The 14,540-nt window shown below is 31.5% G+C and overlaps 1 protein-coding gene across 2 annotated transcripts in view; it reads right to left on the reverse strand.

The window, feature by feature from the left end:
* Positions 1–14,540, reverse strand: part of LOC119608635 (stathmin) — an 84,912-nt gene that overhangs the window by 53,054 nt on the left and 17,318 nt on the right. The window lies entirely within an intron of this gene.

Raw genomic sequence — 14,540 nt, forward strand, 5'->3', positions numbered from 1 at the left:
GTTCTGTTCTAGTTCTGTTCTAGTTCTGTTCTAGTTCTGGTCTACTTCTGTTCTAGTTCTGTTCTAGTTCTGTTCTAGTTCTGTTCTAGTTCTGTTCTAGTTCTGTTCTGTTCTAGTTCTGTTCTAGTTCTGTTCTAGTTCTGTTCTAGTTCTGTTCTAGTTCTGTTCTAGTTCTGTTCTAGTTCTGTTCTAGTCTGTTCTAGTTCTGTTCTAATTCTGTTCTAGTTCTGTTCTAGTTCTGTTCTAGTTCTGTTCTAGTTCTGTTCTAGTTCTGTTCTAGTTCTGTTCTAGTTCCGTTCTAGTTCTGTTCTAGTTCTGTTCTAGTTCTGCTCTAGTTCTTTTCTAGTTCTGTTCTAGTTCTTTTCTAGCTCTGTTCTAATTTTGTTCTAGTTCTGTTCTAGTTACGTTCAAGTTCTGTTCTAGTTCTAATCTAATTCTGTTTTAGTTCTATTCTCGTTCTGTTCTAATTCTGTTCTAGTTCTGTTCTAGTTCGTTCTAGTTCTGTTCTAGTTCTGTTCTAGTTTTGTTCTAGTTCTGTTCTAGTTCTGTTCTAGTTCTGTTCTAGTTCTGTTCTAGTTCTGTTCTAGTTCTGTTCTAGTTCTGTTCTAGTTCTGTTCTAGTTCTGTTCTAGTTCTGTTCTAGTTCTGTTCTAGTTCTGTTCTAGTTCTGTTGTAGTTCTGTTCTACTGTTCTAGTTCTGTTCTAGTTCTGTTAGTTCTGTTGTAGTTCTGTTCTAGTTCTGTTCTAGTTCTGTTCTAGTTCTGTTCTAGTTCTGTTCTAGTTCTGTTCTAGTTCTGTTCTAGTTCTGTTCTAGTTCTGTTCTAGTTCTGTTCTAGTTCTGTTCTAGTTCTGTTCTAGTTCTTTTCAAGTTCTGTTCTAGTTCTGTTCTAATCTAATTCTGTTATACATAGTTCAGTTTAGCTCTTTTACCATTTAATTTTAATTTAGATTGTTATTTATTGATTTTAATTAAAAATGTTTAAGATATTTTTGTTCTTCGAAATAAAAACCACTTGAGAACAGGTAATAAAAATAAAAATAGATTATATTTTTAATTAAAATTAAAAAAATCTTTAAATTTAAAACTCCTTAAGTTGTTTTCTAATAAACAATATTTTTAAAATTTCCTTTTACAAAACAAAAATCAATATAAAATATTTATTTAACCCCTTAAAACCCCCATCTGCATAAATTTGTGGTCTTTTCTGCATGAGAAAATTCATATAAAATTTACGTCATTGTAAACAAGAAAATATGATATTTTTCTTATAAACACAAGTTTACCCCCTTTGAAACCATTATCTCACCGCTCTTCCTCCTCCACCAACTCAACAGACCACTAAATATACATACAGCAGGTTTACCAAATGACAATTTATACTTGGGAATGAGTATGTACTTGTTTTGTATCATTTAATATAACAACAAAACAACAACGAAACAATAGCTGTTTGTTTATATTTTCTATTTTCTAAAGCATATATTTAGGTGTGGCTATATATTGTATATGTGAAGCATATAGATAAAAACGTAAATTCAATGACGGAAAGACAGACATATAAACAGACAGTCTGCCAGAGCTATTGAAATTTTATTAGCCCAATGTTGTGGTCAATATTGTAGAATGTTGTAAAATATAATAAAAACAAAAACAAATATTTAATATCTAGAGGGTGGGTATCTGGGGGCTTCGTATAAGCTGTCATTGAATAGTTATTTTTTATGGAGTAGAGTTTTAGGAGTACATAGTTGAGAAAAAAATTGTATTTTAATAATAGTACAACAAACAGTTGAGTTTAAATTGCTACTGTTGTTAGATTTATTATTTATAGAAAATAAATAACCAAAGGTTTTTAGATTTTTTAGTGGTTTACAAAAAAAAAAAATTTTATGGGTTTTAGAAATGTTGAAAATGTGGGAGGTGTTAGAGTATGAAATTTGTATGAAAACCAATGAAATTTAATAGCAGTAAGAGAATGAAGTACAACTTAGTTGGTATTATTTTGTGGATTTTGTTAATAATAAATGTCATGGAATATTGAAATTTAAATTATAGAGGAGTCTTAATTTAGTTAAAGTTCCATTCTAATTCAGTTGTTGTTCAGTTCTAATTCTAGTTCAGTTCTGGTTCAGTTCTAGTTTAGTTTTAGTTAAGTTTTAGTTCAGTTCTAGTTTAGTTCTAGTTTAGTTCTAGTTTAGTTCAAGTTCAGTTCTAGTTCTAGTTCTCTTCTAGTTCAGTTTTAGTTCAGTTCTAGTTCTGTTCTAGTTCTGTTCTAGTTCTGTTCTAGTTCTGTTCTAGTTCTGTTCTAGTTCTGTTCTAGTTCTGTTCTAGTTCTGTTCTAGTTCTGTTCTAGTTCTGTTCTAGTTCTGTTCTAGTTCTGTTCTAGTTCTGTTCTAGTTCTGTTCTAGTCCTGTTCTAGTTCTGTTCTAGTTCTGTTCTAGTTCTGTTCTAGTTCTGTTCTAGTTCTGTTCTAGTTCTGTTCTAGTTCTGTTCTAGTTCTGTTCTAGTTCTGTTCTAGTTCTGTTCTAGTTCCGTTCTAGTTCCGTTCTAGTTCTGTTCTAGTTCTGTTCTAGTTCTGTTCTAGTTCTGTTCTAGTTCTGTTCTAGTTCTGTTCTAGTTCTGTTCTAGTTCTGTTCTAGTTCTGTTCTGGTTCTGTTTTAGTTCTGTTCTAGTTCTGTTCTAGTTCTGTTCTAGTTCTGTTCTAGTTCTGTTCTAGTTCTGTTCTAGTTCTGTTCTAGTTCTGTTCTAGTTCAGTTCTAGTTCAGTTCTAGTTCTGTTCTAGTTCTGTTCTAGTTCTGTTCTAGCTCTGTTCTAGTTCTGTTCTAGTTCTGTTCTAGTTCTGTTCTAGTTCTGTTCTAGTTCTGTTCTAGTTCTGTTCTAGTTCTGTTCTAGTTCAGTTCTAGTTCAGTTCTAGTTCTGTTCTAGTTTTGTTCTAGTTCTGTTCTAGCTCTGTTCTAGTTCTGTTCTAGTTCTGTTCTAGTTCTGTTCTAGTTCTGTTCTAGTTCTGTTCTAGTACTGTTCTAGTTCTGTTCTAGTTCTGTTCTAGTTCTGTTCTAGTTCTGTTCTAGTTCTGTTCTAGTTCTGTTCTAGTTCTATTCTAATTCTGTTCTAGTTCTGCTCTAGTTCTGTTCTAGTTCTGTTCTAGTTCTGTTCTAGTCTGCTCTAGTTCTGCTCTAGTTCTGTTCTAGTTCTCTTCTAGTTCTGTTCTAGTTCTGTTCTAGTCTGCTCTAGTTCTCTTCTAGTTCTGTTCTAGTTCTGTTATAGTTCAGTTCTAGTTCAGTTCTAGTTCAGTTCTAGTTCTGTTCTAGTACTGTTCTAGTTCTGTTCTAGTTCAGTTCTAGTTCTGTTCTAGTTCTGTTCTAGTTCTGTTCTAGTTCTGTTCTAGTTCTGTTCTAGTTCTGTTCTAGTTCTGTTCTAGTTCTGTTCTAGTTCTGTTCTAGTACTGTTCTAGTACTGTTCTAGTTCTGTTCTGTTCTAGTTCTGTTCTAGTTCTGTTCTAGTTCTGTTCTGGTTCTGTTCTAGTTCTATTCTAATTCTGTTCTAGTTCTGCTCTAGTTCTGTTCTAGTTCTGTTCTAGTTCTGTTCTAGTCTGCTCTAGTTCTGTTCTAGTTCTCTTCTAGTTCTGTTCTAGTTCTGTTCTAGTCTGCTCTATTTCTGTTCCAGGTCTGTTCTAGTTCTGTTCTAGTTCTGTTCTAGTTCTGTCTAGTTTCTAGTTCTGTTCTAGTTCTGTTCTAGTTCTGTTCTAGTTCTGTTCTAGTTCTGTTCTAGTTCTGTTCTAGTTCTGTTCTAGTTCTGTTCTAGTTCTGTTCTAGTTCTGTTCTAGTTCTATTCTAGTTCTGTTCTAGTTTTGTTCTAGTTCAGTTCTAGTTCTGTTCTAGTGCTGTTCTAGTGCTGTTCTAGTTCGGTTCTAGTGCTGTTCTAGTGCTGTTCTAGTGCTGTTCTAGTTCTGTTCTAGTTCTGTTCTAGTTCTGTTCTAGTTCTGTTCTAGTTCTGTTCTAGTTCTGTTCTAGTTCTGTTCTAGTTCTGTTCTAGTTCTGTTCTAGTTCTGTTCTAGTTCTGTTCTAGTTCTGTTCTAGTTCTGTTCTAGTTCTGTTCTAGTTCTGTTCTAGTTCTGTTCTAGTTCTGTTCTAGTTCTGTTCTAGTTCTGTTCTAGTTCTGTTCTAGTTCTGTTCTAGTACTGTTCTAGTTCCGTGCTAGTTCCGTGCTAGTTCTGTTCTAGTTCTGTTCTAGTTTTGTTCTAGTTCTGTTCTAGTTCAGTTTTAGTTCTGTTCTATTTGTGATCTAGTTCGGTGTTATAGCTTTGTTCTAGTACATTTCAGGAACAGTTCTATAGCCAGACTCAATCTTTTGTCGCAGCACTTAATAGAGACTTCATTAAACTCACATTATCCCTTGGTCCCCCTTTGCACAGTGGTATAGGAAAAAAAAAAGAGGGAAATAATTCGGTAACTTCTAAACGGTTAATCCGATTTTAATGAAATTTGGTATGCACAAAGAGGAGGTGTTGTCGAGTTTAGGTTTTGAATTTGGACCTTATAGGCCAACCAGGGGCCCGGCGGGGGGTCCTCAAATTAGGACACCTCGGCTATGTTAAATTTTTAAAACGATCCTATTTCTTCATTTGAGTTCCGATTTAAAAAAAATTTCGTATATAGAATCTCCTCATCGAGCACTATAAAAAATGTCGTCGTAGCAGTAAATTATCTCTTATAGTTTAGGAGATATTCGCATTTGAATATTAAAATTTTAAAATTTTTACCGTCCTTACTTTAGTTTTTTTGATAATAGCAGGTCCAAATATTTCCGATTTTCGCCATTTTTTTTCATTTGCTTAACAACAAGTTTATATACCAAGCAGTGAAAGAATTATGTAAAAATCATGACTGAGTCCAAAGTTATAGGCATTTAAATTTAAAAAATTAAAAAAAGGCGATTTTTTGTCATTTTTTTGGGAAAAAAGTATCTTTTTCTTTTTAAGTTATCTAAAAAGTTTCTAAGAAGATGTATATAGAATTTATACTTTTTGGAAAGCTGACTTTACATAAAATACGATAAATGAAACAAAACCTAAAAATTTTTGATACCGAGGGGACCAGGTCCATCCAAAAAAACCCAATTTTTTATGGAAAATTAAATTTTGAGCAAAAATTCTCAAATCGCATAGTCGATATCAAATTATAGTGACCTGTTTTATATGACCCAATAAGTTCTTAATCATTTTGTAACGGGTTTCGATAACCCCGCCCCTGGTATGGATATAATAGGCAAAAAACCAAAAAATCCCATTTTTGGGATTTTTTAAAACTTTTTTGGGAATTCCGGGATTTCTAATAAGAAAATTCGAAATTTTTATTTAATTTTGGATTTCGAGTAAAAAAATCTACCTAACTGTAAAATTTCATCAAAAAATATTCATAAATAAAATTTTTATTGCAATTTGAAAAATTTGTATCTTCGCAAAAACTGAATAAAAAACATTTTTTAATTTTTTTTAAAAAAAGTATTCCGCGAATTTTTTAATTTTCAAAAATTATATACAGTTTTGAAAAATAGACAAAATTACCTTTCCATTGATATATAACATGCCTACCTAATGTTTTTTAAGTGACAAATTAATTAGGGAAAACTCAACATCTTTTAGAAAATTTACCTAGCACTATTATTTTCATCCATATATGTAACAAATTTAAGAGTTAACCTTATGGATGAAAATAATAGTGCTAGGCAAATTTTCTAAAAGATGTTGAGTTTTCCCTAATTAATTTGTCACTTAAAAAACATTAGGTAGGCATGTTATATATCAATGGAAAGGTAATTTTGTCTATTTTTCAAAACTGTATATAATTTTTGAAAATTAAAAAATTCGCGGAATACTTTTTTTAAAAAAAATTAAAAAATGTTTTTTATTCAGTTTTTGCGAAGATACAAATTTTTCAAATTGCAATAAAAATTTTATTTATGAATATTTTTTGATGAAATTTTACAGTTAGGTAGATTTTTTTACTCAAAATCCAAAATTAAATAAAAATTTCGAATTTTCTTATTAGAAATCCCGGAATTCCCAAAAAAGTTTTAAAAAATCCCAAAAATGGGATTTTTTGGTTTTTTGCCTATTATATCCATACCAGGGGCGGGGTTATCGAAACCCGTTACAAAATGATTAAGAACTTATTGGGTCATATAAAACAGGTCACTATAATTTGATATCGACTATGCGATTTGAGAATTTTTGCTCAAAATTTAATTTTCCATAAAAAATAGGGTTTTTTTGGATGGACCTGGTCCCCTCGGTATCAAAAATTTTTAGGTTTTGTTTCATTTATCGTATTTTATGTAAAGTCAGCTTTCCAAAAAGTATAAATTCTATATACATCTTCTTAGAAACTTTTTAGATAACTTAAAAAGAAAAAGATACTTTTTTCCCAAAAAAATGACAAAAAATCGCCTTTTTTTAATTTTTTAAATTTAAATGCCTATAACTTTGGACTCAGTCATGATTTTTACATAATTCTTTCACTGCTTGGTATATAAACTTGTTGTTAAGCAAATAAAAAAAAATGGCGAAAATCGGAAATATTTGGACCTGCTATTATCAAAAAAACTAAAGTAAGGACGGTAAAAATTTTAAAATTTTAATATTCAAATGCGAATATCTCCTTAACTATAAGAGATAATTTACTGCTACGACGACATTTTTTATAGTGCTCGATGAGGAGATTCTATATACGAAATTTTTTTTAAATCGGAACTCAAATGAAGAAATAGGATCGTTTTAAAAATTTAACATAGCCGAGGTGTCCTAATTTGAGGACCCCCCGCCGGGCCCCTGGTTGGCCTATAAGGTCCAAATTCAAAACCTAAACTCGACGACACCTCCTCTTTGTGCATACCAAATTTCATTAAAATCGGATTAACCGTTTAGAAGTTACCGAATTATTTCCCTCTTTTTTTTTTCCTATACCACTGTGCTTTGTTTGACTGTGATTACTCTATTTAATTTCTATAAATTAAATTTTATCTTTTTGAAAGAAAAAAATGGTCCAACATTGAAACATTTTTCCCTCAAACCATGAACCAATATTAACATTGTTGCTGCTAGCACAGGCACGTTTTTCCAACTGTATAAATTGGATTTTCTGCTTTGTGTAGTCTATTTATTATGGTTGTTGTTTTTACTTCCCCGATTTTTTTTTTTTTTGTTTTTTGTCATCCAACATTATTGTCTTTGTGACAATATTGTTGTTTTTTTGTCCCGGTAGTTTTTCTCCATTAAAAACTAGAGTTTTTTTCTGATGAAAATGTTTGTGTTTTTTTTTTGCGAATAAATCTCATCACACTTTTGTTGCAATAGGTCTGATATGTTGTTTTTGGTTAGTTAAATGTCAAACAATGGATGAAGAAAGGCAGCAGCTGGCTGACTCGTGATGATGGCAGTCAGTGACCTAGAAGGTCAGAAATGGGTTATCGTTTTAACTGAGGCTTTGAGTTAGGTATTGAAAATTGTATCGCAAGTGAAAAAGTAATATTCGCGAAAATGTTTAATGAATACGATCAGGCAAAATGAGAAATGTTAAGTTTTTTATCTAAAAGTTATGCTTAGTTCTCAATGCTTTAGACAGAATTATTAATCTTTCTTTAACATTGAAATTTCTAGTAAAATTCGTGAGTTATTCGCGAGTTTTGATAAAAGTGTACTTTTGAAATTTTTTGTTTTTCAGTATAAAGTTGGGACTCCTCTGGCTTTTCCCTACAACTATTGAATTTAATAAAACCGGGAAATAAAAGGGGCAAATGACACAATCTGTGTTTGTAGGTTTGACTGGACGACAAATGTTTGCTGCTGCAAGTACACCAGTAGTAGTTGTAGTCATTCGTAGTCGGTATTAAAATAATGATGACGACGTCGCTGAAGATGATGAATAACAACATGACTTTGTCAAATCGTTCAGTGAATGTTTGGGAAAAAAGAAATGAACGTAATGCATGGTTGAGTTGTATGAATGTTCATAAAGTTGGTTTTTAGGGTTCGGTTTGTAACAATAGCAAAAAATACAAAAAAAAGCAACATACATAAATTATTTATAGCAAAAACACATTATTACATTCCTGTAGTCTGATATAATATTTGCGAAAAATATTGTAAACCATCATCGTGTCATTCTATGAAAAAAAATTTGCTATATAAACTTAAAATGCATATAACCCTAACTCATGCCCATTTCCCCTAGCATCTGACAGTCCATCCATCTATCCAATTTTTTCTTTTCGACTCTCATGACAATGTACTGTGCTGATGCTGACATAGACACTGACATTCGCTGCTATATTTTTTCTGAATTCATTTCGTTTAATTCGTTTTCTTCTTATTTTCAATATTGCTATATGAATTTAAATTTTTTGTTATCCAACAACATGATGACATTCAACCCAAAAGGGAATTGTTGTTTTGGAATTTGAATTGTTTGACAATGTGAGCAGGAGAAGTGTTCAGGCTGTTATCAGAACAAAACAACACAAGACAATTGTCTATGTCTGGAGAAATTAAAATTAATACGATTTGTCTTTTAAATTAAATAATGCAAATAAGTTAGGGGGGGGCAGTGTCAGTGTGAAAGGCAGTGTCAGTGTTTTTTTCTAAATGTAGAAGATCTATAAGATCTGTTCTAGTTCAGTTCTTGATTCATTCTACTTCAGTCGTAGTTCTGTTCTAGTTCAGGTCTAGTACAATTATAGTTTCGAGTTTACATCTAGTTCAGTTTTAGCTCAGTTCTACCTGTTTAGTTCCAGTTCAATTCTGGTTCAGTTCTAGTTCCAGTTTAGTTCTAGTTCAGTGATAGTTTAATTCTAGTTTTGTTTTAGTTCTATTCTAGTTCTATTCTAGTTCTGTTTTAGTTCTGTTCTGTTCTAGTTTTGTTCTAGTTTTGTTCTAGTTTTGTTCTAGTTCTGTTCTAGTTCTGTTCTAGTTCAGTTCTACTTTAGTTCTAGTCAGTTCTAGTTCAGTTTTTGTTCAGTTCTAGTTCAGTTCTAGTTCAGTCAAGTTCAGTTCTAGTTCAGTTCTAGTTTAGTTCAGTTCTAGTTCAGTTCTAGTTCAGTTCTAGTTCAGTTCTAGTTCAGTTCTAGTTCAGTTCTAGTTCTGTTATAGTTCTGTTATAGTTCTGTTCTAGTTCTGTTCTAGTTCTGTTCTAGTTCTGTTCTAGTTCTGTTCTAGTTCTGTTCTAGTTCTGTTCTAGTTCTGTTCTAGTTCTGTTCTAGTTCTGTTCTGTTCTAGTTCTGTTCTAGTTCTGTTCTAGTTCTGTTCTAGTTCTGTTCTAGTTCTGTTCTAGTTCTGTTCTAGTTCTGTTCTAGTTCAGTGATAGTTTTGTTTTAGTTCTGTTCTAGTTCTGTTCTAGTTCTGTTCTAGATCTGTTCCAGTTCTGTTCTAGTTCTATTCTAGTTCTGTTCTAGTTCTAGTTCTGTTCTAGTTCTGTTCTAGTTCTGTTCTAGTTCTGTTCTAGTTCTTTTCTAGTTCTGTTCTAGTTCCAGTTCAGTTCTAGTTCAGTTCTAGTTCAGTTCTCATTCAGTTCTAGTTCAGTTCTAGATCTGTTCACTTCTAGTTCTAGTTCAGTTCTAGTTCAGTTCTAGATCTGTTCACTTCTAGTTCTAGTTCATTTCTAGTTCAGTTCTAGTTTAGTTCTAGTTCAGTTCTAGTTCAGTTCTAGTTCAGTTCTAGTTCAGTTCTAGTTCAGTTCTAGTTCAGTTCTAGTTTAGTTCTAGTTCAGTTCTAGTTCTAGTTCAGTTCTAGTTTAGTTCTAGTTCAGTTCTAGTTTAGTTCTAGTTTAGTTCTAGTTCAGTTCTAGTTCAGTTCTAGTTCAGTTCTAGTTTAGTTATAGTTAGTTCTAGTTCAGTTCTAGTTCAGTTCTAGTTCAGTTCTAATTCAGTTCTAGTTCAGTTCTAGTTCAGTTCTAGTTTAGTTATAGTTAGTTCTAGTTCAGTTCTAGTTCAGTTCTAGTTAAGTTCTAGTTCTAATTCAGTTATAGTTCAGTTCATTGGAATTCATAATCACTTTTTTTGTTCAAATTTTTTCTGACTTCTTACAGTTCTTTTTACTAAAATCATAATAAATTCTCTTTGATATTTCATTATAATTATTTTTCTTTATTTTCTAATAATTATCGTCCCTTTTTGTCTAATAAATAATAATAATTTTTTAATACTTTTGCTGTCGCTTTATGCTTGACCAAGTAAATTAACTGTCATTAAGGATTTTTTGATTTGAGTGAATACGGTTTTGGCACAAAGTTAATGACAAAGTTAATTAACAGGGATTTTATTTGCTTTAGAAGGGTTTTAGAGAATTGTTTAAAAAATTGTTGTAATAAAGTTGAAATTATCAAAAGTTAAGAAATTTTCAATAAAACTTTTAAATAGAAAAGAAAGCTTATGTTTGTGGCTTTTAAAAAGGGATAAAAAAGAGAGGAAATAAAACCAATTATTACTAACATTTACGTGATCAAAATAACATTTTATTGCATTATTTTTACCACGATTTCAAAAATAAAGAAACGCTAACATTCTTCAAACATGTCATATATAATTTTTGCTTTTCTCTACATAGAAAAAAATATTGTATTAATTTTATCTTTTTTCCATGCTTTTCACCATATTTTTAATAAGAATATGGGGAAAAAAAAAATAAACTGACAATTTAGAATTGGCAGCATTAGATATTTGTTTTAAAGAAAGGACGAGAAAAGCTTAATATTATAAATAAAAAAATATTTCTAGGATACGTGAAATTTTATCCACATTCTTCTTTTTTCTTATCTTATCGCTGACGCAATTGTCTTTTATATATTTTTAACTAAATATTTAATAAAAAAGTTGTCTGCCATTTTAAGAAAAAACACTAATATAGAAAACAAAAATAAATTGAAATGACAAACATAAAAGAAAGGATGAAGGCGTCTTTTGAAATGGGTTTTATTTATATATAAATCGATTTTTTTAAGTGGAAAATTGTCAATGGAAAAATGCTGTTTTAGAAGAAAAAAAATAACTGTTTCAGTGTCTTTCGTATCAAAACCCTGCTACAGAGACTTTCATACTAAAGACGCTGATGTCAAGCCATTTAAATGAAATGCACCGACATAAGTTGTTTAATACAAAACACTCAGACAGCAGACTCCTTATACTATAGACACTGACATCAAACCCTTTTATACTAGCGACACTGACATCAGAACTGAACTATAACTAAACTTGAACTAGAACAGAACTAGAATTGAACTAGAACAGTACTAGAACAGAACTAGAACTAGAACAGAACTAGAACTAGAACAGAACTAGAAAAGAACTAGAACTGAACCAGAACTGAATTAGAACTGAATTAGAACTGTACTAGAACTGAACTAGAACTAAACTAGAACTGAACTAGAACAGAACTAGAACTGAACTAGAACTGAACTAGAACTGAACTAGAACAGAACTAGAACAGAACTAGAACAGAACTAGAACAGAACTAGAACAGAACTAGAACAGAACTAGAACAGAACTAGAACAGAACTAGAACACAACTAGAACAGAACTAGAACTGAACTAGAACTGAACTAGAACTGAACTAGAACAGAACTAGAACAGAACTAGAACAGAACTAGAACAGAACTAGAACATAACTAGAACATAACTAGAACATAACTAGAACATAACTAGAACATAACTAGAACTAGAACAGAACTAGAACAGAACTAGAACAGAACTAGAACAGAACTAGAACAGAACTAGAACAGAACTAGAACAGAACTAGAACAGAACTAGAACAGAACTAGAACAGAACTAGAACAGAACTAGAACAGAACTAGAACAGAACTAGAACAGAACTAGAACAGAACTAGAACAGAACTAGAACAGAACTAGAACTAGAAAAGAACTAGAACAGAACTAGAACTAGAAAAGAACTAGAACAGAATTAGAACAGAATTAGAACAGAACTAGAACTGTACTAGAACTGAACTAGAACTGAACTAGAACTAAACTAGAACTGAACTAGAACAGAACTAGAACTGAACTAGAACTGAACTAGAACTGAACTAGAACTGAACTAGAACTGAACTAGAACTGAACTAGAACTGAACTAGAACTGAACTAGAACTGAACCAGAACTGAATTAGAACTGTACTAGAACTGAACTAGAACTAAACTAGAACTGAACTAGAACAGAACTAGAACAGAACTAGAACAGTACTAGAACAGAACTAGAACTGAACTAGAACTGAACTAGAACTGAACTAGAACTGAACTAGAACTGAACTAGAACAGAACTAGAACAGAACTAGAACTGAACTTGAACAGAACTAGAACAGAACTAGAACAGAACTAGAACTGAACTAGAATTGAACTAGAATTGAACTAGAACTGAACTAGAACTCAACTAGAACTCAACTAGAACTGAACTAGAACAAAACTGGAACAGAACTAGAACATAACTAGAACAGAACTAGAACAGAACTAGAACAGAACTAGAACAGAACTAGAACAGAACTAGAACAGAACTAGAACAGAACTAAAACAGAACTATAACAGAACTAGAGCAGAACTAGAACAGAACTAGAACAGAACTAGAACAGAACTAGAACAGAATTAGAACAGAACTAGAACAGAACTAGAACTCAACTAGAACTCAACTAGAACTAAACTAGAACTGAACTAGAAAAGAACTAGAACAAAACTGGAACAGAACTAGAGCAGAACTAGAACATTACTAGAACATAACTAGAACAGAACTAGAACAGAACTAGAACAGATCTAGAACAGAACTAAAACAGAACTATAACAGAACTAGAGCAGAACTAGAACAGAACTAGAACAGAACTAGAACAGAACTAGAACAGAACTAGAACAGAACTAGAACAGAATTAGAACAGAACTAGAACAGAACTAGAACAGAACTAGAACTAGAACAGAACTAGAACAGAACTAGAACAGAACTAGAACAGAACTAGAACAGAACTAGAACAGAACTAGAACACAACTAGAACAGAACTAGACCTAGAACAGAAGTAGAACTAGACCTAGAACAAAACTAGACCAAGAACAGAACTAGAACAGAACTAGAACAGAAGTAGAACAGAACTAGAACACAACTAGAACAGAACTAGACATAGATCAGAACTAGACATAGAACAAAACTAGAACTGAACTAGAACAGAACTAGAAACGACATAAATTCCAACTAGAACAGAACTAGAACCGAACTAGAACTGAGCTAGAAATTAGCTCAGTTCTAGAACTGAACTGAACTAGAACTGAACTAGAACAGAACTAGAACTAGAACTGAACTAGAACTGAACTAGAATATAACTAGAACTTTTAGTGAAGTCACTGACATTAGTCTCTTTATATTTGAGCGATTTCAGTCTATAATAAAGAACCAGACTTCAGTCTGCTGACGTCAGTCTCATTGTACTAAGGACATTGACTTCAGTAGTTTCTTATGGCACTAACTTAAGACTTCTATCCCTTTATGTTAAATATATTGAAGACTAAATCATTCACTTTTTACTGAAAGGGCACTGATGTCAGTCTTAGAATATTAAAGATACTGTCATCAGTTTATGTATATTTTTTTCAACATTTTCTCATTAAATCATAAAATCTTTCAAAAGCAAAACTTTCATAATGAAAAATTTGTCTCTTAAACACCCAAGTTTTCTCTTTTAAACTTCCGGTGACAAAGTGATAAAATTGTTCCCTTAACAAGACAAGAAACAAAAAAAAAAAAAAAAACAAATTTTCCTAATGGTCATTATTATTAATAGAAAAACTTTGTGTTAGAAGATTTAATAGACGGTTGTCTTAATTTTTTAACGAGCCCTTAGTTAAGACCCCCAAACAATGGCAGGCAAACTGTCATAAAATATAAACATTATGGTGGTTACTTTTTAAAAATTTTGTTATAATTTTATTTACAGGTTAGAAGCAAGTGTTGTTGTGGTTAGACGACAAAATGTAAAATTTTGTAAAGAAAAAAAAAAAAAACTGTTGTCTCTATTTAACACCATTTTTATGATTTTAAGGATCCATTTAGTGGTTGCCCCCTCAAAGAAAAAAAAAACTTATTTGTGCAAAAGTTTTTGTGGAAAAAATTTCGGGGGTATTTAAAAACTTTATTTACAACTGTCATTAAATGTCAAAACTAATGTTATTTTCGTCTTCGTTTTGATATTTCTACCAAAACTTTTAACTTTATTTAATGGTCATTATAATTTGGAGCCATGTGCGTTAAATGTTTAAGGGTAGCATGGATGGAGTAAAAGTAGTAGCCTTGGTTTTGCGGATATTTGTACTGTATGTTAATTACGTCATTACGTGCAACACGCACACGATTTTTATATTAGTTTATGGCGGAGGGGGTGGTATATTATAGCCTGCTTTTAATTGTTGGAAATATTATTAAATAATTTTGCTGTAATTTACTTTTTAAGGATAATATGAAATTAATGGGTAAATTAGCAAATGAAAAATAAGATCCTTAATATAAATATTTAACATTAAAAAACTTTAAA

This window comes from Lucilia sericata, unplaced genomic scaffold, assembly GCF_015586225.1.
Source record: "Lucilia sericata isolate MDLA Ls3-8-SP2 unplaced genomic scaffold, ASM1558622v1 Contig000862F_arrow, whole genome shotgun sequence".
NCBI classification, from domain to species: domain Eukaryota; kingdom Metazoa; phylum Arthropoda; class Insecta; order Diptera; family Calliphoridae; genus Lucilia; species Lucilia sericata.